Below are 25,506 nucleotides of genomic sequence, written 5' to 3'. Positions count from 1 at the left end.
AAAGTCAGACAGGACCAGATGTAGGCAACAAGAAAGAGTGTAGAGTGAAACAAGAATTGTGATTAACAGGCTGAAGAAATAGTACAGAGAGTAAGGCGCTTGCCTTCCATGCGATTGACCTGGGTTTGATCCCCAGAACCATATAAGGTTTCCTGAGCCCTAACAGAAGTGATCCCTGAGCTCAGAGCAGGAGTAAGCCCTGAGTTTCATGGGGTGCACCGCACAACAACCCTGCTCCCCCCACCCCACCATGTACGCACACTTTAAATTGTGATTATCTTGTTAAGTGAAATAAGACACAGGGAGAAGGAGAAATGCAAGATGATTTGTTCTTTATCTGTGGTAGATTAAGCAACAAAACGGGGGACAATATTGAACAATGACAAATCCTTGGCCTTAGATTACAAAATTGAGATTTCCAAGCAGTGGGAGTGGTGAATGAAGGAATGAGTGAATGAAGAGATGGACTAGAAATGAGAGGGAAAATGGTGGAGGGTCGGAGCACTTTTGTGGAGGTGAAGGTGCAGTAGTAACTCTGTACACCAAACCTACAAATATTAACACTATTAAAGCCTCCATCCCTCTTGGAGAGTCTGGCAAGCTACCGAGGATATCCCACCCGCATGACAGAACCTGGCAAGCTACCCGTAGCGTATTTGATATGCCAAAAACAGTAACAATAACGGGCCTCATTCCCCTGACCCTGAAAGAGCCTACAATAAGGCAGTGTTGGGAAAGACGAGGAAGGAGAGGCTGCTAAAATCTCAGCGCTGGAGTGAGTGGAGACGTTACTGGTGCCCTCTTGAGCAAATCGATGAACAGGACGACAGGTGATACAGGTGATTGTAACCATGTTACTAAACTATAATAAAGCAAGAACTATGATCATACATATTATACAATTTAATTTTTAAAAGCTTGAAATATGGAGTATAATTTGTTTAAGTGCAGAGTTCAGAGTCCACAAGTTTCCAACCTCAACCCCTCTTGTTATCCACAACAGAACCAGGGTGTAAGTATTTGCCTTGCATGCGGCTCACCTGGGTTCAGTCCCCAGCACCATATATGCACCTTCCCCCCACTCCCACCCCCACCAGGAGTGATTCTGAGTGCAGGGCTAGGAGTAAGCACAGGTGTGGCACGAAAAAAAAACAAGCAAACAAAAATAGGTTTATCCACAGTAAAACTTGTTTTATTTCTACATTTGGAATCCCATCCCGGTCTGCCTCCCTCCCTGCCCTGCACCTCCCCCTTCCCTTACTGTTTCCTGGAAAAGGAGCCTCTTCTTATCCCCAAAGGCTATATAATCTTAAGTTTAGGGAATTCAGGCAAAACCATGTTAATACTTTTGATTAGGTCTGAAAGTATCTTTATGAACTGAAGTTAATGATCACCTCAGGTAAAATCGTCTGCACTCCCGGCCTCTTTCAGAGGCATGTCCCACTGGGAGCAATCAGAGTAATGTCATCTTTTACATCTGTCATTTCAATCAAGTGCACAGCGCAGGCGCCTCACATGGTTTTGTAACTGACGCTGAAGGCTGTCACTCCTTTAGCCGATAATGACTAACAGTGTCACTCTATCAATAAGGAATTTGATAGACCATAACAGATAATTTAATAGAAGGTATAATGCATTCTTCTCAATGCTCATTAATTAAAAATTGTGGTCTGGCTTTCTTTAAGTCATAAAACTGTCCAAATATTCATAACTTGGGCTCAACAGGAAATGTAACATTAGGCTGGGAATGCAACTTGGAACTTTCTCATCATTAAGTTTCTGGTTTTCCTATTGAGCACACTGCATTATAGTATCTTATAGGATATAATATTTTGGCTTTCAAAATAAATAGAAAATGTCATCTTAAGATAGCTGATTTAAAAACTGAGCAGTGTTTAGGGGCTATGAGGACAGACTCTGTGGACAGCTCATTTTTAAACACATGGTTGAGTTCAAATCCTTGCTCTGTACCACTTACCAGAGGATTTGGAATCTGTTTAGATTGCTCTGACTGGGCTCCTTGTCTGTAAAACTGGATAATAATAATTATTATTATTCAAACAGTTGAGAGGGTTACTTGAAAAGAATATGTCTAAGAAAATCCCAACTAAAATTTTACCAATGCGGCGGTGAGGGTGGGGATGGTGGTACTTGAGATAGTACAGTGAGTAGGGTTGCACATGGCTGTCCTGGGTTTGATCCTTGGCATCCAGCAATCTCCCAAGTACTGACAGGTATGATCCCTAAGTTAGAGACAGGAGTAAGTCCTACCACTAGGTATGGTCCCCACAAAACTAAAATTTATGTCTAGGAATAGATATATATTATAAAGGTTAAGGCATGTGGCCAACCTTGATTAAACCCTTAACACTATCTATGACCCAAGAGCCTCCAACACTCCTGGCTCCCCCTCAAATTTTAGATTTATGTATCAGAGACTAGTGCCTCATGTAATATAAATGTACTGTATGCTAATGCTAGTTATCAGCATTATTATTAAATATGTAGTTTATATCTGTCCATTAAGTGTAATATCTGTCCATTAAGTATGACTAAAACATAACTGCAAGGATGGGGAAGGGCCACTGTTTCTTTTCATTTCATTTTCATTTCATTTCATCATCCTGTTAATCGTCGATTGCCTCGAGCAGGCCCCAGTAACGTCTCTTTCATCCTAGCCCTGAGATTATATTCAGGGCTCTTTAGGAGAATGAGACCCATCATTGTTACTGGTATTTGGCATATTTGGTAGGCCACAGGGAGTTTGCCAGACTCTGCCCTGTGGGCAGGCTACATTCGACAGCCTGCAAGTTTGTCCAAAGTAGGAATGAGATAATAAGATGTCATAAAAAATGTAAAGTACTGCTATTTATTCAGCCATTGGTTAAGTTGATTGAATTGGGCATGAACTCCACATTAATTTTTAAAAATTTTTTTTTCATCACTGTGAGGTACAGTTACAAAGCTTCCCTGTTTGAGTTTCAGTCACACAATGACAAGACACCCAACCCTCCACTAGTGCACATCTTCCATCACCAATGTCCCCAGTATCCTCCACCCTTTCACCCCTCCCTCTGTCTCTATGTCAACAATCTCCCCTATATTCTCTTTTGTATTGCTTGTTATGAATGCCATAAGATGTTACGTGGACACAAGAGTGGCTTCATGATCCTGGAATTCTAAAATTTTAGATAATTAGGGTGTGGAGAAATCTCTGCAGCAAGCTCTTTGGTTTTGAGATTCTTTTGTGTGTCACTGGATTATGGCCATTAAGGAGCTTACGTAGCAGTTTGTGGGCGAGACCTCCAGGGTTCCATGGGGTAAGAGAGGGACTGTCCATCACCTATCCTTTGAGACCTGGAGTTTGTCACCACTGAACCCACATACTTACACTTCTCATTGCATTCTGAAAGTTGGCGTCCACTGTTGGGGGGGGGTGGTTAGGGGACAGGTGGAGGGATGATGCCTGCCCCCATTTGAGGCACCCCAGTGAATTTGAGCTAACTTAAAGTCTGGAGGCATCTCTGCAGTGAGCTGCTCGGTTTGGGGTATCTTTTGTGTGTCTCTGGATCATGGCCCTTGTTTCCATCTTTTCCAGAGAAATGAACTATTGGCATATACCCTGCAGGGTGTATCCACTCACCCATAGGGTGCCACATCACTCACCATAACTGCGACTTCTGATCTCTTTCGGAATTTATGGTTCTCTGAAATATGGTCAGTAAATGAGCTTGTATAGCTGAGCTGGAGGTGGTTTGTGGGTGTGGCTACCACATACTGAACTTTTGGCTGTTTAACTTCTTGGCAAACTTGGCCCAAAGTTGTTGGGGTCTGGCCAAAGGCACAGTGGCAATTTTGAGGTATCAGAAAGACTGAAGACACCATCAGGCTGCTAATGCACTCACCCTGCAGGTACAGGTTGACCTGCTGGCAGCACTATACCCCAGGGCCACTGTTTTGAAGCAAGCAAATGCAGAAAAAATTCTAACAGTCATCAAGTACCCACCATGACCAGGTATTGTCGTAGGTCATGTCATATCCAAGTCTTACTCCTCTTCATTGCCTATAAAAGAGCTGTATTAGAAAGAGCTGTATGAGCCAGTTTTACAGACAAAAGTTATTTTGAGGGAGGATAATATAACTTCTCTAAGGTCATCTGGTGATCTCACAGTGGCCCTAGAGTTTTACGACTCTGTATAACCAGATCTGTAAATCATGCATCTATCTTTTCCTTTTGAAAACTCTCTAAGTCAGTTGTGAGTAGATGTCATCCTGCGCCACATTCTAGAACATGATCTCCAAAGTGAAAACAACAGATCTGTGTTTTAGCCACAGAGCTGGTTGGGAGTGGGAATTTTGTCAAGTGACCTAGTATCCTGAGCTTGTTTTCTTCCTTTTAATTAGAGCTACTAAACCTAATAATAGGCTTTTGGGAGCATGAAATAAGGTAATACAAATAAACTCCAGCATGGAACTTAAGTAAAGCAGTATATATGGTTTTAGTTTTATTATTATCACTGACATAACTGCAATTTCATTTGGCGCACACACACACATGCACATGCACACACACACACACACACACACACAAATTACCTCTCTTATTCAGAAATAAGATGTGGATTTATTTGTTTTTACTCCAAAGGGATGTTTCAGAGTGTGTAATGTGGTGGATGATAGTGGAGCATAGTATTAACAAGGTACTATGCACTGGAAAATAAAGCTCTATAAAGCCTAACCTAAAAGTCATTCTTCTCATGAATATTTATGGTTTGAACTTCTGAAAAATATGCATTTTTGCTTGGGCTGAGAAGATAGTATAGTATAATGTAGTGTAGTATAGTATAGTATAGTGTAGTGTAGTATAGCATAGCATAGCATAGCATAGCATAGCATAGCATAGCATAGCATAGCATAGCATAGTGGGCATGGCACTTACTTTGCACACAGCTGACCCAGGTTCCATCTCTAGCACCATATAGGATCCTCTAAGACCCATAAGAATGATTCCTGAGCACAGAGCCTAAACATGACTGGATGTTTCCCCCCACCACAGTCCCCCCCTCCCAAATCTCTAAAATGTGTATTTTGGAATAATTTGGATAGAAAAAAAATTAAAGTACAAAAAATTCCCTTACACCATATACTCTAGTTTCCTAGTGTTGACATCTAAAAGTTGTTCAAACCAAGAATCTCATATTACTCAGACCTAAATTGTTGACTTATTTTTATTTTTTAAGTGTTATTTTTTACTGCTGTCTTTATTTTTGTTTCCTGTATCCAGACAAGGAGACTACAGATGCTTTTGCTGTGTTGGTTTTTAATCTTCTTTTCCTATCTCTTTTTTTCTCCTCTGAATCACTTCTTGACATTTTAGAACACTAAGCTCCCAGTGTTGATAGAGCAAGCAAGCAATACATTCAGATTGAAGAGGCTTTTCCAAAGAAATAGATGCCAGAACAAGTGTTTGTTTTGTTTTTTGGTTTATGTGTTGAAGCTTAAGTACATATATTTTAGTACATATTTTTGCAGTGATAAGTTAGGAGAAAGATCAGTTTGAGGTTCAGATACATGATTGTAGAAAAGGGCGATAGTTCCAAGGACTAGAATGCTTTGCATGTGGGAACCCAGATCTGACCCCTGGCATTACATTATCATTTGCTGGGAGTGTCTCCAAATTAAATTATTTATTTATTAATTAATAATGATAAAATATGGGTAGCTGGACCAGAAATAAAATATAGTTGAAATATGAGTATTGGGAGGAAAACAATTTCATGCATTGGGTTATTTGTAAAATGTTTTTTGTAAAATTTGTTTAGATAAAAAAATAAAGCTACCCTTTTCAGTATTTTAGAATAACATTAGAATAAATGATACAAGATTTACCATTGTTCAACAACAAGAGAAATTTTTAATAACGTGAAAGGAAACATTGAAAATAATAGAAATGAGCAGTTGAACAAACAAAGCAAATGGAAAGAAAGTATCAAATATAAAAGTAAAATAATATGGATTGAATCAATAAAATAAAAAAATCAAATTAATGTGATTTTAACATTTCTGGAGAACAGGGAGCATTGAGATAGTTGTCAGAAGGGAAAAGAGAGATGGGGCTAATAATACAGATGATCATTTTAAATCTCACTTACGTGTGATGTAACCAATTAGATAACAGAAACAACTAAGGGTAGGGATAAGTAATATATGTAAATATAGGATGCTGCACAGGAGACCAGGCAGACAGATGGTGCAGACGGATGATACAGATTGACAGATGATGCAGACAGTAAGAGAAGAATGAGCAGTTGGGGTTGCTGTCTAGTCAATGAGGTTCTGTTTCTTTGGCTGCTGTCTCTGGAAGAAATATACTCACATGAGCTGTAAAATAAAGAGTGGTTCAATAAAAAGAGCAGTAACACTGAAGATATCTGGTATATAGCACACTAATCGTACATGTTGTCAAGGACATACAAGGACAAGATAATGTACTAACCATATATACAAGGACCTAAATGTTTGCTAGTTCTGCTCTAATAATAAGTACTAATTTTTTAAATTCCTTTAAAATCAGTTCATTATTTAAGCCATATATCAATACAACCATCATAAAATTTAAAACATGTAAGCATCTAATAATACATTATGAGATTCAGATGACTATACAGGGAAGTTATAGTTAAAAGTCAAAACACAAAATATTTGTGCTACATAAAATATTTCATGGCATGGAAGCTCAAGGAAGGCTTCTTAACCCTTTTAAGGAGGCATATATTTCTACTAGCACATACACAAATCAATATAACTAATCAACAGTGAAGTAAATATCTAAATAAATTATTAGCTAAATGAAAAAAGAATTAAATATATATTTTAGTAAGAAATGCTTTTAATAAATTATATCTCAGAAACATATGGATAATTTATTATACTTAAATTTTGTAGATAATCATTTGGTATATTAATTGGAAAAATTCATATAATGAACTAAATTGGTACCTAAATACTACCTTTGATAAAATACAGCTCTCATTTTAATTATAATAATTGTTACTATGGAGAAAAATACATTTTCTAAAATTGAGAAGCACTCTAACAGAAAGCTATAGTAAACAAAATATTTGACAAATTATTATATGCCTTTTCACTTAAGACAAAATGTCAAAAAATACCTTCATCGATATTCAGTACTATAACTCAATGCCCTGACCAACATAACCCCTCTAAAAAAGTCTAAATATAAAAAATTGGAAAGGAGAACAATAAGCTCTCAGTGTTTCCAGATAATTAATTTTATACCTAGAAAATCTAAAATGTTGAAAACATGTATTTGAAAGTCCAAAAGATATAGAAATGTTTCTGGATGTATGATGTATATGTATGTATGTATGCATATGCATATGCATATATACCAAAAAAAGCATATAAAAAGTAGTAATTTACATTAATAATTAATTAATTGATCATAATCATTTAAAAATGATGAATCAAAGATGAATCAAAGGACTAGTATGCATGCATTGACTGTAGGAGGAGGCTGTTTCATTTTGCTTGCATAGTGCCCAGAGAACCTCCAGGAGTTACCTCCACGCAACAAGCCATAAGTAGACCACCAGCACCCCAGTGTATAGCCCCCAAGTGAACAAAAAAGACTAAAGTAAATAAATAACCTATTCATAGACACTAGAAAAAAATGCACAAAATATTTAAAAATAAATCTAACAAGAAAGACATATATGTGGATATATATGTGTGGGTATATTATATATGTGAATAATTATATATGTGGATAATTAGTATACATTACTAATGGATCAAAATGAAAATATAAAAATTTAGATTTTTATTCTCTTAAATATTCATCTAAAAAGATCTGTGAACAACAAAATAAAAGAATGGAGGAACTGTCCTTTAAACTCTCAAAATATACTTTAAAATTGGAGTAATTATAGCCATGTGTTCTTGGCATGTGAATAAATACATAGATCATAAGTAGTCTAAACAGCCTGGAAGCAGATTGTGTATATGAGAATAATTTCGTGATAAATGTCGCATTTTGAAATGAAATGTTTACTTTGTGTCCTAATGCCTTATTTTTAATTTTTTATTATTACTGTTAGGATAACATGGTTTACAATAATATTAATATTTATAGACACTTTAGAAAAATAGTTTTACTGCATCATACCCAATATGAAGGTATAATGTGGCATTTTTAATCTATGCAGATAAGATGAAGCATTCAGTAAGTATGACATGTATGTCCCTTTGTCCAGAGGTAGTCCCCAACTCCCCCAGTTTCTCTAAGAAAGAAACTTAAAAGGTAGGTAAAAAAATTGAAACAGCATAGTTTTAAACAGTGAATTTATTTGTGGGCCACATAGGGGACTTCAAATACATAACTTAGTAAAAGGAAAAAATATTCAAAGTACAATTAGAAAAGGTAGAAGAAAAAGATATGACAAATCTACAAAGCATTTCCTTTACTATACTAATTATCACTGAAATGTAAATTAAAACAGTACTGAGTTAATGACCTCTATTATTTTGATCAATAGTATCATGAGCAGTTGAAGTGGGGCCACAGGCAGCACCACACACAAGGGATGATATCATAGAGTTACTGGAGAAGAAAGCAGTTTCTACCAACTTTCGGAAGGTGTGACTCCAAAATTTTCCTTCTAACAAACTGCTCTATGGAAAACAGTCTACTATGATCCTCTTCACAGAACTGTTCAGATAATCTCTTGTTCACTCAAATACATTATTTTTCGTAATTATTTTGTAAATTTTTGTAATTTTTTGCAAAGAATTAGAAAATTTCCAAAAATATAAACAATGGGAATTAAGTGTTCTAATATTTCTATAGAAACGTCATTAGATGTGTAAACTCAATCTGTATTTCGTTGATAGAACATATCTGAGACATTAAAATTAAACTGAGCAAATATCTACAAAATTTATTGTCTACAGTTTGCATTAAAGTTTTTTCTCAAATACCTCAGTGCTATTGTACAAAAGAGACTTCTGGGTAAATATGGCAGTTTTAGCATGGGGAGCAGTATGAAGGGCACCATCATATTCAAAAGTCTCATAGTGAAAGGCCTAAGTTATGCCTTGTGTAACTTAACTAACGCACTCTACAAAGTCCTTTACTTCAAACAAGAATTTTTCCTGTGCCCTCTTGTCAGGCTGAAACTATTACAGCAGAGTGTGTGGAGGGAAGGGGTAGGGGTTGGAGGTGGGGATGAATGGTTCGTTGGCTCTGTGGCACAGAAATGATTAGTTTGTATGAATAGCTGTCCTCACGGGGGCTCCTTGGAGGGAGGTGGGTTGAGTTTCCCTCTCCACCATGAGCAGAGCCCCAGCAACTGAAGACCTCCGGGATCCAACCACAGTCATGCTGAGACCACTCTCCACACGCTAGGATGAGCCTCACGCATGAAGGAAATGGAAGAGGAGCCCAGGTGTGTGGGACCCGGGGCTGAGATCTCCAAGCCTGCTCGGATCGGGACTGGGCCTCCTCCACCCAGATCCTCCATCTTCCAGTAGCTCGAGAGTTGCACCCACCAACTGCCGTGTAACCCCATCAATGGCCAAGATCCAGAGACTTGGCCGGAAGCTTGGTTTATTAGACTTCTTTTATAGACCTCTTATTGTCTAGTTCTCGCTCTCAGAGAACCTGGCAGCCTAACGAGAATATCTTGCCCGCATATATGCCTGAATGTGAACACCTGTAAAGGTGATTAGAGGTTGCCCCAAAAGCCTCCATTCCTCTTAGAGAGCCTGGCAAGCTACTGAGAGTATCCTGCCCACATGGCAGAGCCTGGCAAGCTACCCGTGGTGTACTTGGTATTCCAAAAATAGTAACAATGATGGTCCTCATTCCCCTGATCCTCAAGGAGCCCCCAATATGCCATCAGGCTGCACTAGCAGATAACAGGGATGAATGGAGATGTTACTGGTGCCCGTTGGAGCAAATCGATGAACAATGGGATGATGGTGATAGTGATAGTGATAGCCACTGATGACTTTCACCTTCTGAAGACATATAACCAAAACAAGGAATTTTCAGTTGTTTTAAGTTTTTACTTATTGCAAAGATACAGTTTATCTCATATAAAAACATGTTTCTTAGGTATATTTTAGTTAAGAACAGCCTTCACCTTCTGTTCTCTGAGCCAATTCCAGCTGTCCCCTTACACAGTGGTGCTGCTTGTTACAAGAATTCCCCAGGACCAACGATGAATTTTTAATAAATGTGGTCAGTGTCTTCCTCACCTTTATATCTGCAATGCCTGGGAGTTGCACCACTCATATTTTGCTCAATATATCTTAAATGGGGGAAGAAAATGCAAACAAACAAACATACAATTTGAATGAATGAGGAGCAAGGAGCGGTAGATAAGAAAACTTGAAAAAAAATTTGTTGAAGATAATCAATCATAGGTACACACAGAGTTGGACCATCACATTATATAAGTACATGTAGCTATAGACATTATTAGTTTAGCATTTGGCAACTTGTTTGTACTTGGTTCTTTATTTATTGTCTTTAAAATACATGTCTCAAGAATTCCTTTGGGTGTCATTGGTGACTGCTCTCTGAATCCCAGGGAGCCATGGGAAGCAAACGCTTGCAATGAGAGAGCAGATCAGATGATCAGGAGTCCTCACTGGGGAGTGATTTGTGCTTGCAAATCAGCTCAGATTGGTAGGTTTCAACTCAGAAGGGCTTACTCTTTAACAAAGGCAGTGTCTTTCAGATGAATGGACTGTACCAGAGATACTTTTTTTTTCTCTTCTCTTTATCATTCTCTCTCTCTCTCTCTCTCTCTCTCTCATTTGCAGTATTTCAACCATTTCCCGCCTTTCTCAAATCACACTGGCTAAGGAAAACCTGGGAAAAGCCAAACAATGGTAACCCTCATGGTTTGCTCTAAGATGGCTGTGAATACCAGGGAGGATGGAGTGAGTGGCTTGGAATCCACCCCAGTCCCTACAACTCTTAAACCTTTTATAACCATGCAGAGGCCCCCTATGGATAGTAAACAATGAAGTTTTTTGTTTATGGAGTGGAAATGAATGGACAAAAGCATACTCCCAACACATCTTGAAGATTCTTTAAACTGGGATGTGGATTTTTAGACTGTGTTCTATCTCCCAGCACTGTCTGGGTTTATAGAATACATAGTAGCCAAAGCACCCACTCTCCCCCACACCAGACCCAAAATAGGCCCACCCCATGCCCTAGAGTGTCAGTGCAATCTACCCAGGTTGTTGCTTTTTCTGGACCTCCACTAGTTCACAAACAAACTCTCTTGGATCTATAATGTTGAATTTTAACTAGAAAATTGAGTGATTTATCAGCCACACCATTTTAGTTCTGGGAAACTAAATAAATACCTATTAGTATTACTCACTTATTTGGTCTAGAATGTTATTAGAATCCAGGCATTTTCCTGGGATATCAAATTTCTAAATATGTCCCAAGTTAAAGCTTAAAATATAGAAATAATCTTGAATTAAGATTATTTTAGAATTTATGTAGATGGAGCAACACAGAAAATGGAATATTTAATATGACTGTGCCCTAATAATGATTGAACTTTTCAATGATTCTAGTTATTGCTTCAGGAGTATTACAATGAATATTTATTAAATTTTAGTAAATATTATATAGAGAGTTATACCTTAAGTAAAATTATGTAAACAATAAGCATGTAATTACATTATTAATTTTTAACATTGTATGATTTTTAAGATGTTTCACTTAATAAAATAGAGGCAAATTAATGTCTTGTAGCATTATTCCTAATACTAATAATAAATATTCACTTTTAGGTTACTATAAATGAATACAATTGTATTACAAAATTCTGGAATTCTTACGTAGTAATGAAACTCACCTTTTTAGAGGAAATGACACTAGAGTGTTTAAACTTATTTATTTATTTATTTATTTATTTATTTATTTTTGCTTTGGGTTATACCCAGTGATTCTTAGGGGTTATTTACACCTGGCTCTACACTCAGGAATTACTCCTGGCAGTGCTCAGGGGACCATATGGGATGCCAGGATCAGCTGCAGGCAAGTCAAACGCTTTATCTACTGTACTATCACTCTGGCACAAAAACTTACTTAAGTTTTTATCTGATGCTCTTAAAATCTGTTCTCGCAATAATAGTTTTCTTCCCTCAGTCAGTAAGACCATGGAACTCCAATAATGGTTCCTTCTTTCATACCAGCACAGGATAATACTGTGAACAAAATCTCTTATCAGGTCAACTTTAGTCAATAGGCAGCATTATGTTTACTGAACATAGTATAACCAAAATAAAGGTCTCCAATAAAATAAATCATGTTCTAGTAATTCAAAAGGACTTCAAGGCAGCTTTTAATGAAATTGGTATTGCTTTGTTTAGAAAAACCTGTGTATATGGGTATTTATAGCTAACTATCTGTATGTGTTCTTAATCCTTTTTAGATGATAAGGCCATTCAGGGATTGAGACCGCATCTTGCCAACTGTGGATTCTAGAGCAATGTCTTGAAAATAATTGGAGTTTAAGGACTACCAATGGAGTTGAGTAAGTGATTCAAAGTATTTAAGAGATGCACTTAAGGCTGCATTGTACACAGTGCCTACATATACATCTATATAATTTATTTTTATTCTTTAAGCATCCTAATTATAACTGAGGCAGACCTGAAGGCATCTTTCTAATGGCCCCCTTGATTCCCAAATGTGTGATGTGTGTGTGTGTCCGCATGCGCACGTGCATGCACATGTATGTGTGTGTTTGGTATTGCTTTTATGAACAACTTCTAAAATTCAACAGCTCTGCTGGTTTCTGCTAATGAGAATTCTGAACACAGAAGAAATGTTTCTGTAAATCAAAGCAGGGAGTGATTTGTTCAGAATTCTCACCCTGTTCTGATTCTTTCCTCTAATGTGAAAGGCATTACCTTGTATCAGTTGCTACAACCTCCCATTGGTTGTCAGATTCCCGCAGGAGACAGACCTGGGTGATAATTGCCGGAGAGCAGTTCTCTCAAAGTGTGTGTGTGTGTGTGTGTGTGTGTGTGTGTGTGTGTGTGTAGAAGATAATTCGTGGGGAGATAGAAGAGAGAAAGAGAAAGCAGATATTGTGGACAGACATGTATTTTAAATGATTATTCTTTCATAGAAAATGCCTAATTTGGCCCAAGGTATGATTCAAGGGGTAGCAAGTATGAGGCCTTGGATTTGATACCTGATACTAAACCCCCATTCTATTCCTGAGCACCCTATTAATTTTTTAAAATTACAAGTCTCATGATGGAGACGTTACTGGGCCCGCTTGAGCAAATCGATGAACAACAGGAGGACCGTGACCGTGACCGTGACATGTTATGTAGGTTAAGACTTCCAATCTGTGTACACACTTTGCTGATAACAGTGGGTGCATTGATGCAGAGAAGCAGCACAGTCTCACTTAGGTCCAAGTCCTCTAATGAACTTTGACTCTGTTTTCATGTGGTGCAAAGCTTGCCATCATTGTATCACACACCATTCAGTTCAGCATCAGTCTGAATGTGTGCATTCCCAAGCTAGCTACTCAGAGAGCAGGTGATCACAGTGCAGCTGAAGAAGCAACAGCAAATAGAGTGATTATGAAATGTCTCACGTTCTTCACAAGATGAATAATAATGCATCAAGAGTCACCCAGAAGGAGAGGCGAGTGTTAGTGCTGGTTCTGGTAGACAGATTAGACTATTTGCTGGAGAGTGAAAATAGCAATTGAGGCTGTTAATGCAATGTTCTCACACCCTCTTCACAAACAACATGTAAGTGTTATTATTAAATATCTGCTCGTTTCCCTTTGCCAGCTTTTTATCTAGTGGTGTCTAATCCAAGTTGTTTTCCCCCATTGAGATATACAAAGCATTTTTGGGAAAAATACTTCCTGAAAAAAAGTAGCACTGGTAATAGATTAGATAGAAAATTGTACTATATTTTAGTGTCTGTGGAATAAACAGCAGGGTCCTCAAATAGGGAAGGCCTCTTTAATGCACAAATTCAACATAGATGAGAACCTTTTCTTAATAAATGCTATGGTTCAGCTACACTTGCTGAAACCAAATAAACAATTGTGAATTGACACTCAGACAGAAATGTGTATAAATTATTCAGAATGAAATGTTCAAGTAATATTAACCTAAAGGTATAGTCATCAATTTTGTCCTGACGGATGGCATTGGGTAGTTAGTATTCAAGTGTTACTACATAAATAAAATTGATTTATGCTAACTGAGAAGACTGAGACAAATTTTTATCAGGATGCCCAAATTCTGTTCCTTCAGGCTTGATCAATCACCTCTCTACTGAACTGGGGATCGTTTTCTTGCAAAATTCTTAGCCGAGAAATTGGGCTAAGGCAAAATGAATAATACATTTGCTGCAGTGTTAGACTAATGACCCCTAAGTGCTTTAAAAAAAATGAGCATAGATGACTGCTTTACTTGAATAGATTCTGGTGTGCTCTCTTTCTTTTTTCTTTCTCCTCTCTCTCCGCACTGCTTTCCCTCTTTCCTTCTGTCCCTCTCCTCTCCTCCCCCTCTCCTCCCCTGCCTCATTCTTGCTCTTTTACTCTCTCTTTTTCTTAGAGAGAAAATAATTAAGTCTTGAGTCGGCTTACTGTGTGGATGGAGGTAGAGGTGATGAGAGGGTGAGGGATCGATAAAGCCAATCGAAGCATATATGGTGTTACATTCATTTGGTTTCCTTTTCCCCCTCGTCTTGCCACTAACCCCTCTCTCTATATTTCAGTCCCGTTGCCGGTTTCAGAGAGTTTCGTTTGTGTTAATCATTTTCGTATTTCCTTTTACTGTTTTCATAATGCTATAGTTATCATAAAGACATTGATCACATGGTGACAGGCAAGACAGCCATTTACTTGCAAAAGTAGGAGGGATCACTGACAGAGCTGCCTGGTTAAAATCTGCTTGGCTGACATTTGTGATGCACGAACAGTTTTTATCTCTTCCTCAGTGGGTCCCTTAAGAGACACAATAGTGGCTCAAGTATCTGTACCCAAATGTCTTTAAATTTGCATAAAGCAGCAAAGGAAAGACAAATGCCAACATTAAACAGGCTTTAAAAGGAGCTTGCACAAGGATAATTAAAGAGAAAGGCAAACCTCGGGGCTGAATAATGTAGGATTATTTTGGATGAACTTGTTCTAAATCCATTGAAACAGCACTTGAGGTAAACATGAAGTATTTTTGGATTTAGGAAGGAAAATGGTCACAGAAACTGTGTCTGTGTGTGTGTGTGTGTGTGTGTGTGTGTGTGTGTGTGTGTGTGAATGGGGGGCGGTCATGAGAATGTAATCTGTAGACAGCTGCTGAAAATGAAATTGTTCTCTAAGAAAGTAGTCATTTACAAATGAGTGCAGGGTCAGGTAACCTCATTACTCCCCTTGCAGTTCCCATTAGGTCAAAATAGCAACCCTTCTACCATTGCTTTCATCTTAAGAAGCAGGGGCTAGTTTTGCCCTTTCAACTTGAGCTTTTTATTCAAGGGAAGGATTAGACACTATATCACCACATTTTCATTCATTGCTATTCTATCTTTAGGGGAAATCAGCCTCACATTGTGTTATTTTTACATCCTAAATAATGTTACTTTTAAAAAGAAAAAAAAAGAAAGAAGAAAGCTCTTTGATAAAGCAGGCTTGGTTTGATAGAACTACCAAAGCAAAGAAGAAAACCTTCATTATTTGTAAAAGGCACATGGCATTAATGCAAGTCAACTCTATGATTCTTAGGTTCCTTTTCTTTCAAGTTAAAAGATAAAGACAACATTTCTAAACCTGAGGGGCATACTAGAAAGGAACTAAAAGACGCACCTTCTATTTTCTAATGCTGAAACAAATAAACCGTGTACCCTAATGCATAGTTATGTATCAGATCTGTTCAAACTGGAAGTACTCATTCATGAATACACACACTGACACACATAGCCTTTGAGATGGACTTACTCACACATCATCCCAGGTTCTATTGCCCCTATTTTTGACTTGCATAAACAGATGACTAGGTATTAAATTGGAGGCATAATAAGACCCTCTAGCTAATAGTAGCATAGCAACTGCACCAGCCTTTCCACAGAGCTGCATAAATGTCGTTCAAACACCTGTTTCTTTCTGCCACTTTTTCATTTCATCTGTCATTATGGTCTAATGATTTTATTTTAAGGACAAGTCTTTCAACAGAGGTTAAGTGAATCCAGTGTGCATATAATGATATGAGGGAGGGGACTTAGAAAGGGGTATACCATCGGTATATGATTTACTAAACCCTCTCCAAAATTGCAAACAATAAAAAGCTTCCTTGCTAAAATTATCCCTGATCACCCCCTAATCTTTCATAATATAAAAAGTATAAAAGCATTATTTCACATGGTAAATGATTGTCCATTTTACTGTCTTATCAAAGGTTAATCACATTTCAGTATCTAAGCATAGACCTTTTTGATAAAAGATGTATTTTAATCATGTTGCTAGGAGTTCATTTGCCCATTACAGCTGCCAACATAGGTTTTCCAAGTTGGGAGAAACCTAAAAATCCAGCATATATCTTGGCCTTTTCAGCTTTTGTTTTCCAGTTGCAGTTATACAAGGAGGCTCATTGCCTCTTCATCTGAGCATAGATGAGCGGGATGTGTTATTTATACCAAGGTTGTTAGTGTTCAATTAAAAAGACACATAAATAAATATAAATCAGTCGATTCCCAAGAGAAAGTTAAGCACCTTTTAGTACTGCCATTGTTCTTATTTTATCAAGGGAGTGTTCTCAGCGAATACCTTGTAATGCCTGGAATAGTGCTCTGTGCTTTGAGGGAGAAAACTGTTAGCACTTTGCATGTAAGAAGGCAGTGGTGTCCGCACTTGCCTCTTTCCTATGAAATGTTTACACTGAAATGTGTCTGACACACTGTGCCATACAAATGGAGTGCAGCATGTTCATGGAATCACTTATATGTTGTAATACAAATGCCCACAAGAGGGAAGGGAGGAGGTCGGCTGGCTCCCTGGTGACATGGAGATTCCTGAGCACATTTTCTCAATAAGATTAATCAGACTAAGACAAATCTGATCTGAGCTTACGTAGGATTTTGCATGTAGGAGAAGTGAAGGAGAGCTGGGCTACTGGGAACCCCCATCAGTGTCCACTTCAGGAGGAATCTGACCTGGTCACATGCCCTCCTAGTCCCACCTTAGTTCCCCCATGTAGACTTACTATACCATAGATAACTCCTAGTACACAGTACATAAATTCACTGGCATCTTTTTTTTTTCGTTGTGTTTGGGCCACACTGAACAATGCTCAGGGCTTACTTCTGGCTCTGTACTCAGGAATCACTCTTGATAGTGCTCAAGGGATTGTATGCAATGCCCAAGATCAAACCCTAGTTGACCTCCTGGCATGCAAACACCTTCCCCACTGCACTATATCTCCAGCCCCTTTACTTATTTTAGTTCAGAATTTTCCAGAAGGAAAAGATATAACATTTCTAATGTTAATAAAATTTAGACACAGCTTCATCTTAACAGCAAAATGTTGAAAATCTTCTCTGTGTCCTCGGTTTTTCAGACTCCACTTTGCCTTTGTATACTGGGTGCTGATGGGCTTCAAATTTTTACCTGTTCTAAAATTTTGTCCTCTTGTCATCAGCCTCCTACTATTTGGACTTTTCCAATTCATGATACATGTGTGAAATTGTTTAAAAGAAGGAACAAACACGTGGAGCGCTTTGAAAAGCTTGGAGGCAGAAAGCAACCTATCAGAAAGGCATTATGGGTATTCTTCGTGGCTCAGAACTCAGAACCTTTTTATTTTACCCCTCATCTCCATCTAGTTTTTTCAGTTGTGCTAACTCAGACCCCCCACTGCTCTTTTCTGCATACCCATTTTCTCTGTTAATGGTCTCCAGCTGTAGTTGGCTTACTTTCACAGTTCGCTTTTATGCACTCATCTCTCATCTATGAAGTAATTGCAAAGACAATGGAACTTGAGACAAGACTTAAGTGGGTAATAATGATAAGTTAGTCCCTTGTCTCAGTAGCAGCCCACCCTACAGCTTCACCTGTTCTCTGGCAGGAAATAAACCTGAGCAGCAGTTCTCTCACTTCAGTCTCACTGTGCAAAATGCATGTGAAAATGGCCTGTCCAGCCTTACCATTGCTACTAAGATCAGGCTTAATGATGGGAATGACTTTCACAGTCACAAATTGAATCTTGACGCCAGGTGAGTGTGGACACTCACCTTCAGTAACACGTAGAGAGTCTCTGGTATTTTTCCTTCGTACTTTAAGACTATGCACCATTGGATATCAGATTTGCTAACCTGATTTTCTTTGCATTTTTATTTACTTGATAGCCATTCTTTTGTGTGTGTGTGTGTGTGTGTGTGTGTGTGTGTGTGTGTGTGTGTATGTGTGTGTCCCCTAAGTAGTTTTAGGATGAACCAGGCATCTTCCTGGCAAGTTAGCCAACCAGTCTGGCAATTCAGTGTTTGGGACTGAAAGTGCAGACCTCCTTAGATCTTGAGGTGCCAAAGATCACCTGATCATTCCAGCAGTGCCCAAGAGTCTCCAGTGCTGCTTGTTAATGCTCGTGGGGACTGTGCAGTGAACAGGATGGAACTAGGACCAGCTGCACACACAGTCTGCACCACAGTCTTCTCTGGAACTACCTCTTCAGTCCTGGAACCATTTATTAACATTAGCTATTTATTAACATTAACAATAGTTATTCTAACATTAGAAATTTATTAAGATTAGAGGGACTATTCCTTTTTTTTTACTTAAATTGGGGTAATTTTAGTTTACAATGTGGTACATGCATCAAGAATGCTTTTCCTCACTTCTTCATCAGTTTGTCTTCATTCCATGCCCACCACCAAAGTACTGAAATCCCCCCATTACTATCTACATGCCCCCCTTTCCAGGTTGTGCCTTTGTAACCGGCCCCCTCTAACAGCCTCAGTTCCTATAGTTTGAATCCAAGGGTTGATATGGCAACACCAAAGTAAACTTTGGATTGTGATGCAATCTGTGGGCTAAAACCTATGAAGTCAGAGACTTTACCTACTGGCCCCTGCTCAGGAGAAAATAAAACACATCATTGCTGCAGAAAAAGAGCTCAGAGAATGAGGTGGGTGCTCCTTTTAATGGGACTGTGGAGGGCTATGCTGAGGAAGTAATGCCTCTTTGTAAAAGTGATCTCTGGAGAAGAAAACCTAATGAAGAGAAGGGACAACTGAGGTATAAGAAAGAACTCTCTGAAAGGGGCCATTGGCTAGAAGCTAGGGAAAGAAGAATAGGAGGGAAGGGTAGGGGAGAAAAAAGAGTGGGAGAGATGCTTTTGAGGCAGAATTTAAAGTGGAGAGAGAAAATGAGGTTGAAGGATGGTCAGGAACCAAGATAGGTCCTTTCAGTCCTGTTTGAGGAGTTGAATGGCAGGAGTTTGAGTTCTTTCTCCATGGAGTGGAGAAGCCATGAGCTCATTGCAAGCAGAGATGTGCTATGACAGGAACTCACTGGGGAAATATGATGACAAGTGGATGCCAGCTTCTGATAGATTCTAGGTAAGGGATGGTGTTTCTTGAACAGTGGTGGTGTGGTGGGAGAGAAAAGGACTTAGCATAATGTGGAAAAATTTGGTAAGAAGAACAACCAGGAATTAATAGATTGGGGCTGGGACAGTGTGATGAAGAGATTTATTCTGACCGTACATGTTTGAGAACATATTTGGATGTCAGAGTGGTAATACCAAAGAGGCAAATAAGTGCAAAAATCTGGATTTGGGGAGATAAGTGAGGCTGATATGTATATGTGGATATATGTTATTTACACATACCTACCATACACATTTTGTTTATGTGTATGAACTATTGATATAAGTCTGAATGAAATAGCACACTTCTAAAGTTTTCTTTTTTCCCCCCAGATGTTTTCCCTTACTCTATGACTGTCTTTCTTTATTGGTACTCAGGATCCTCTTGAAAACTCCTTTTTACCTATAAAGCTCCTCTTAATTAAATGGGAAGAAAGTACAGATGCCAATTTCCATGGAAATCTTGACAATATGGTCACTAGTCATCCAGCAATTACCAAATCAATAAAGTCTAAATACTAGAAAATACTAACTACTAACATATCATGTCTCAGAAGGCTTCAGCTAAGCTCTACCTTTGCTGTCTGGGCATACTTTTCAATGGCATCTGTGTAATGTGTGTGTGTGTGTGTGTGTGACCCCAGGAGTCAGAGAGCTATTTAATTTGCTTTGTGGAAAAAGACTGTGTCTCATGTGTATGAGGAAGTATAATTTTATGTAAAATGGACAATGATAAATGAATCTAAATAAATAGCTTACATTTTCAAAAGAACCTTCAAAATATTTCCTTTATCAAATGTGAAATAGTTTGTTCCCTGTATATTCTTACTTTCAGTTGTTGAGAGTTTCTATTAAAATTTTGTAAAACAAAGTCTTTTTCATTTCCATGTTTGCAAGAGCAGAATTGTTTTGAGGTTATTTATTAGAATAGTCACTTGAGCAAGTAATAACTTACTTTACTCCAAATCAGCAGGAAAAAAAGAAACATATACACTAACACCTGTGTCTTTTTATGCAGTTGATCAAACTGATGGATTTTTTTCACATTTAAAATCTATTAGGTACAGTTTTGTGTACCATTCAGTTCTGCACTACCCACTCGTTACTACATACTTCTAATGAACATCATATATGATGTAAATTCATAATAAAATGCTATTTCAACATAATGCAAAGTTTGTGCCATTTTAAAATATCTGCTTTCCTGCCCATTGCCTGCTTTCCTGCCCACTGCCACAAGGCAAATCTGATTTTGCTATCAATGAAATATGATCAGACAGTAAAGGAATTTAGTACACATTCATTTCAGTGTAGGGTATTGATGTTGCAAGATTTAACTAATGCAAATATAAACAAATAAGAGACCTTATGTATAGGAACATGCATTCAAACATGGTCAGTGATAAAGCCACACCAGAAGGGGTTCCAGGCAAGTTAAATTCAATGTAGGCCAAATCACTCAATGGAACAAATAATTTAACTCATAAAAAATATTTGGTATAGAAACTTACAAAAAATTCCTCGTATTTTGAAAACTTGATGACACTTATGGTATATAAGGTCATCAAAATCAGTATACATTTTTCTTGATGCTATCTTCCAAATACTGGAAATAATCTAATCTATTATATAGAAGATACTAAATGTCAGCTTTTGAAAAATGATGGAACCTGAGCTGGGATACAGTAGTTAGATGTATGCTTTGGTATTGGCTAGATTCTCAGCACCACATGGTCCTCTGAGCTCCACCAGTTATGGCCCTAGAGAGTCGCAAGTACCACTGGATGGCCAGGTTGATCCCCAGCACTGCAGGGCCAAAGAGTACCATAGTCTCAGACCTCTCATGAAATTGCTGGCCCAGTTGGTTAAGAATCACCACTGGAACTTCTTTTCCTCACCCTGAAACCTGGATACATGCAATTTGTAAGTGGCAGAGTGTTTGGGATACAGTTGACCTTAGAGATGTCATTTACTATAATCATTATTAATTCATTATTTTGGACAATATTAAGAAGTAAGACTTAGACAGTGATCATAAAACTATTGAACTATGAGAAAATAATTAAACACCCTAGGCTAGAGGCATTTTTTTCTTGTAAATTGTTGAAATGTTTTTTGTTTGTTGCAATTGTTATCACAGAATTATCACTTGAAAGTTTTCTTCTCTAGGTGCATATGCTGCCTGAGCCCATGTGCTGCTTGTGCCCACGTGGCTGAGCACATGTGGGCTGAGCACATGTGCGCCCTCATCTCCCCTCTTGCTATGTGTACTTTCATGCTTTTGTGTCTAATGCTAGGATGTGTGTAGGGGTTCTCTCTCTCCATCCTTGGAGAAGCCTGTGTTCTCTCTTGAGTACGTTACCTCTCTCTCTCTCTCTCTCTCTCTCTCTCTCTCTCTCTCTCTCTCTCCCACACACACACCTTAAAAATCCTCCAAATAAAATCTATTTGTTTCAAAAAAATAATTCTTCTCTACCACTAAAATTATAACTTTGTTCAATTAAGAGTTATCCAGGCACTCTATTAAGAAAAAAACAAGGGCACTTAGGAGCTCAGAGATATGAAAATAAATGACAATAATGTGCCAAATTCTCTAATTCAAAACAAGGTATTAGGATACAGGAAAAGGTAAGTGATTAATTTTGCAGAGGCAAAGAAATAGAACCTTCTGAGGGAAAATAATATTGAAGGTGAATGTTGAGATATTTCCAAGTACTAGACAGTAAGGCCATTTCTGTTAGAGAAAAGTCATGTGTAATAATGAAATAAAAGAAAAATATTGGTGTCTTTCCCAAACTGTCATGATGTAAACATAGCTAGAGAATCAGATGGGAATGACCAACTGGAAAGTAACCTACACAGTTTAGCAGGACAGATCTGTGAAATGCTCCGGTATTCCTCTACTCACCCAGAGACTGCTTAAGCCACTTAAAGCCTTAAGGAAGAGACATCACCAGTCTTAAACTTTAGAAAAAATACGCCCCCCACCCCCAGAAGAAGCTGACATTAGACAAAACAGTTGGAGAAATCAAACGGACTATCAGTTCATGGAATTCTAACTGAATACTTTGGTATAAATGGAGAAGTGGAATTTAGAAATGAAATTGACAGGGCTTAGTCATCCCTCAGATATCTGAAGTAAATATCTCAAGAATCAGTTAAAAAAAATAAAGAACTAAAGACAGTTGCCTTTTTTATTGAATATATTTGCAACACGTTGTGGGGAAATTAATTTCATTAAAATTCTCTTAACTTCCTTTTTGTGATTTATAATGAATATGATACAGTAAGAGCCATGTAATAATGTAAATAATCCATATAAATATGGTATTATTTGGAACTGCAAAGTTAACACCTTATGAATAATGATACACAATTTAAAATGCCAGTAAGATGAGAATATTTATTGTTATATTTTCTTTAACTAGTTATCAACCTCCGATCATAAAACTGAATTTCTAAAATTGCTTTTATCCTCTCCATTCAATAGTTTTTATTACTGTTGTAGATTGTTTCTGCAGTGCCCCAAGGCTCAAATCCAGGGTCTCATAACCTGCAAGTCACGTGTTGTGCCACTGAGCCTGGTTTTCTAGATCTAACACCTCCATAGCTCTCTATATTTTCATTTGCCTTGAATTTTGGCTTGCAAAACAAAATTACTTTTTCCTATGTCCCTATTCAAAAGGAGGTATTCAAGAGGTTTTCTAAATGCCCCAGAAATACTTGTACCAAGTCTGTGAAAAAAAATAGCACTGTAGCACTATCTTCCCATTGTTTATCAATTTACTTGAGCGGGTCCCAGTAACATCTCCATTGTAAGACTTGTTGTTACTGTTTTTGGCATACTGAATACGTTATGGGGAGCTTGCCAGGTTCTGCTGAGTGAGTGGGATGCTTTCGTAGCTTGCCGGGCTCTCTGAGAGGGACAGAGGAATCAAACTGGGTTGACAGCGTGCAAGGCAAATGCCCTACCCACTGTGCTATTGCTCCAGCTCGAGAAAAACTATACTAGAAACTTAAGACAGAAAAAGAAAAGTTAAAAATAGTATAGAAAGGTGAATTACATTGCCAGGAAATGAAGGAAGGACTTTGAACTGGTTCATAGCAAAAAAAAAGGAAGGTGTTAGGCCACATTATTCAAGAAACTCAAAGTCTAGTTCAAAACCACAAGGAGAAAAGCAATAAAACAATACTTGTCTGAGTGCAGATTGGTACAGAGCAAGCACAAAAGAACTCTGCTGAAATGACTTCACAATTGAAATTCTGGAAAGAAGAACTCATTGAGGGAATAGACCAGAAATATACTTTGGGAGCACCCACTTTACCAGCCACCCAAGAACACTTGGGCTAAGGCATAAGGGTCCAGCTCTGTCAGCCATCTTTTGAAAGCCCAGACCTGGACAGAACAGTCTGAGCTTTGGTGACAAAGAATTCAATTTGCTGGGAGGATTCAATGTGAATAAAATTGAAGTACCTCTTGACCAAATCAACTCACAGTCATATGTCAGAAATAGATGCCCCCTTTTATGCGTAGAGCGACCTTCCATGGTTAATACTCACACAAATGAGAAACTGATGAGAGCTGCAAGAGGAGGCAGGCTAAAATATTAAGAGCTTTTTCCTTATCAGGGTAAATGCATGACTTCCAAAAATAATTTTGAAGAGCTCAGCCATGGATGCTTAGGATGCCACTTGGTCCATTTTATCTTTTGCTCGGTTATGTATCTGAGAAAATGAAAAGAGAAAAGGTAGAAAACTTAATTTTAAAGGTCAGTAGGTAAAAACAGTGTCAGGGGAACAGAAAAGGAAACTGAGGTTGAGCTGAGGATTAGGAAATCATACCTGCAGGTAAACAATCAGAATGTTTTCACTGTGTGTGTGTGTGTGTGTGTTTGTATGTGTGTTTGTGTGGTGGGGGGTAGCGGGGCAAGACAAACGCCCCAGGAGTGCTTCTTGGATTTATGCAATCTCATTTAAGTTCTAGAGTTTAATGCTGTCTGAATAGGAGAAACAACAGAAACAAAAGCTTTCAAATAGGTGGAGTGAATTTATTTCAGTCACTAACACTGAGGGATTTTCACCTTAAGTAAGCTAGCCCAGGCTCTCTCCTACTGCTTCCAAAAGAAGGGACCAGAGAAATAGAACAGCAAGGAGGGTATTTGCCTTGCATGTGGTCAACCCAGGTTTGATTCTTGGGCATCCCATATGGTCCTCCAAGCACTGTCAGGAACAATTCCTGAGTGCAGAGTCAGGAGTAACCCCTGAGCACTGATAGGTGAGACCCAAAAAGCAAAAAAAAAAAAAAAAACACCAAAAAAAATTCTTTCGAGATGTCAGATTTTAACATGAAGAGGAAATTGGCTATCCCCTCCAAGGTTGCAGCAAGACTCATTATGAACTCAAAATGGCATGATCTACACTGAGACTGTCGCTACTCTGTGGCAGTGAGTTATTTCACAATTAAATGCACAAACTACCTGATCTTTCAATAGAAGTGGCTCTTACTCCTCCCAAGATAGTGACATCAGCCAAGAATTAAATGTCATCTTGCCATGCACACAGGGGTTGATTTTTAAATTGCTGTCTGTTTGAGATATGATTAGCACCTCTTTGCAAGCTGAGAGGCACAACTCAGGTGCAAATTCAAGTGGAAAATGCCGTGCCATTCTGCTAAGTGTTGATTCATGTCAGATTAGTGATTACACTGCCACCCATCCCACCTAATACTACAGACTATAAATATGGGGAATGCAATCTGTCACTGGCTCCTGAGTGCTACTCTCATTTGAAACATCCTGATAGTACCTGGCATTCATTTTTGCACCAGCAGGAGAGGCTCAG

The sequence above is a fragment of the Sorex fumeus genome, unplaced genomic scaffold, assembly GCF_029834395.1.
Source record: "Sorex fumeus unplaced genomic scaffold, SorFum_2.1 ptg000051l, whole genome shotgun sequence".
NCBI lineage: Eukaryota > Metazoa > Chordata > Mammalia > Eulipotyphla > Soricidae > Sorex > Sorex fumeus.
The sequence above is the reverse complement of the archived record's forward strand: the minus strand, read 5'-3'. Positions refer to the sequence as shown.